Source organism: Miniopterus natalensis, chromosome X (genome assembly GCF_054644295.1).
Source record: "Miniopterus natalensis isolate mMinNat1 chromosome X, mMinNat1.hap1, whole genome shotgun sequence".
Taxonomy (NCBI): domain Eukaryota; kingdom Metazoa; phylum Chordata; class Mammalia; order Chiroptera; family Miniopteridae; genus Miniopterus; species Miniopterus natalensis.
In genome coordinates, this window is record NC_142103.1 from 95,966,930 (window position 1) to 95,969,745 (window position 2,816).

Sequence of the window (2,816 nt, forward strand, 5' to 3'; positions counted from 1 at the left end):
ATACCAGGGATTTACAAAGATGAAATAATGCCTATCTCACCTACAACAAGCTTTTATATTCTGTTTGGAGAAAAGACAAAATCATACAAAGTTGAACATTTCATTTAGGAACTTTAATGATTTGAAAATTGACATCTTTATAAACATTTGCTTCATATTTTCAAGTTTACAGAACACTTCCATATATTCTACCATTTGACCTGTGCAGTAGCCCTGTGAGGTAAGGGGTTTTGTTATGCCCCTACAGCCTATAGGAATTCCGCTTTGGAGAAGAAATAAAAATATTCCTAAACAATTCTTCAAGCAATATTAATTGTTTGGTCTGCTGACTTATGGGGACATGAAAAGTAATTGACCTCCTTGGGGGCATATTCATATCCCCAATAATACATTACCCAATCTTTGGTACACAGTGTGATATCCACTGCACTAGCCCAGTGTTTGACATAATTAGGAGTTCTGTATATAGAATTAAACTAAATTGGTAGGAGACTGACCCTAATGATAGAGTGCTTGCTACATGCCACATACTGTTCTAAGCCCTCTGCATTTATCACCTCATCTAAACCTCACGACAATTTTGTGAGGTATGGGCTGTTATCTTGCCTATTTTTCAGAAAAAGAAAAGTGACCTCAGGCAGGTTAAGTAACCTATCCAAAGTAACATAGGTATTCAGAGCTTGTGATCTTTTCATTATTTAAAGCTGATAGTCACAGTAGAAATTTGGAGGGAAACCTTTCAGGTCAGGCCCTCCAGAGAGATGGCTGTGGCGCAGGGGCCTGAGGTGAACGTGAACAGTGGTGAGCTAAAACTGAGCAAAAATGAGGTAAAGAGACACGTGAAAGCTGAGAAGGAAGTACCAGAGGAGGCCAAGCAGGAGGAGCTTGGTGAGAATCAGCTAAGCCAGGCCAGTGCTGCTGCCACCAACCACACCACTGACAATGATGTGGGTACCAGGGAGGAGAGCCTGGGCCCAAACCAGTTCTACAAGATCTGCAGCAAAGCAGTGCACCAACGGAAGGTCAGTGGGTAACACACATGTTCCATGTAGATGTCTCGCTAACTTACTTAATCCAAGAACACAGTTACCTGCAGCCTGGGGACTATCTGAATGAAATCACCTTAAAGGTGGCAGGTAAGATCCATGCCAAAAGAGCTTCTGGGGTAAAGCTCATCTTTTATGACCTTTGAGGAGAGGGGGGTCAAGTTGCAAGTCATGGTCAATTCCAGGTATTACATATCTGAAAGAAGAGTTCATTCATATCAATAACAAACTGCATCAGGGAGACATAATTGGAGTTCAGGGGAATCCTGGAAAAACCAAGAAGGGTGAGCTGAGCAACATTCCCTATGAGAACATACTTGCATGTTGCCTCATCTTCACTTTGCCCTCAAAGAAAGGAAACAAGATACTGTCAGAGATACTCGGACTTGATCCTGAAAGACTTTGTGAGGCAGAAATTTATCATCTGCTCTAAGATCATCACATACATAAGAAGTTTCTCGGATGAGTTGGGATTCCTAGAGACTGAAACTCCTATAATGAACATCTTCCAGGGGGAGCTGTGGCCACACCTTTTATGACCTACCACAATAAGCTGAACCTTTGAATTTATATATGAGGATTGCTCCAGAATTCCACCATAAGATGCTGGTGGTTGGTGGCATTGACCAGGTTTATGAAATTGGATACCAGTTCCAGAATGAAGGAATTGATTTGACTCACAATCCTGAGTTCACCACCTGTGAGTTCTACATGGTCTATGCAGGCTATCATGATCTCATGGAAATCATGCAGAGGATAATTTCAGGGATGAAAATCACATTACCAGCCGTTACAAGGTCACCTACCATCCAGATGGCCCTGAGGGCAAAGCCTACAAGATTGACTTCACCCCACCTCCCTGGAAAATCAGCGCAGTAGAAGAGCTTGAGAAAGCACCGGGGGTGAAGCTGCCAGAAACTAACCTTGAAACTAAAGACACAAAATTCTTGATGATATTTGTGTGCCAAAATATGTTGAATGCCCTCCACCTCGGACCATAGCCAGGCTCCTTGATAAGCTTGTTGGGAGTTCCTGGAGGTGACACGCATCAATCCTACATTCATCCGTGATCACCCACAGATAATGAGCCCCTTTGGCACTGAGGGTCTGACTGAGTGCTTTGAGCGTTTTGTCATGAAGAAAGAAATATGCAGCGCCTACACCAAGCTGAATGATCCCCACAAGGCAGTGGCAGCATTTCAAAGAACAGGCCAAGGCTAAGGCCACGGGTGATGATGAAAACTCTGCACTGCCCTGAAATATGTGTTCATAAATGAAAACTTCTGCACTGCCCAGAAATACGTCAGTCCCCCACAGCTGGCTGGAGCATGGGCATCAACCTAGTCACCATGTTTCTCACAGACCCAAATAACATCAAGGAAGTACTTCTGTTTCCTGCCATGAAACCCAAAGACAGGAAATAAAATGTTGGTACATTGGAAAACACAACAGCTGGTACTTCTGTCTAGAAAATAATTGCAAGTGCTATAATTCAGGCATCTTTACCTTTTTGCAAAAGATCAAGGACTGCAAGGAAATTCTAGTATGTTGCTATCTATCTGACTATCACAGTTCAGTCTCTGGGGAAGAGAAAGGGAATTAAGAATTCCTTTTTTACTTCATATTACTAAATAAACCATTTGTCTCTTGCCCATAAAAAAATTTTTTTGAGGGAAGAGACTGCCTCAGGCTGAAATGGTCAGAAAATATTTCATGTTAGAAAAAAATAGAAAACAGGTCATCAAAGTAGCTGTCAAATTTGATAAAGTG

At 42.1% G+C, this 2,816-nt stretch overlaps 1 pseudogene; it reads left to right on the plus strand.

Annotated features, from left to right (window-relative positions):
- The first annotated feature begins 761 nt into the window (after positions 1-761).
- LOC107526808 (lysine--tRNA ligase pseudogene) lies at positions 762-2,515 on the plus strand (annotated as a pseudogene).
- Positions 2,516-2,816: the final 301 nt, after the last annotated feature.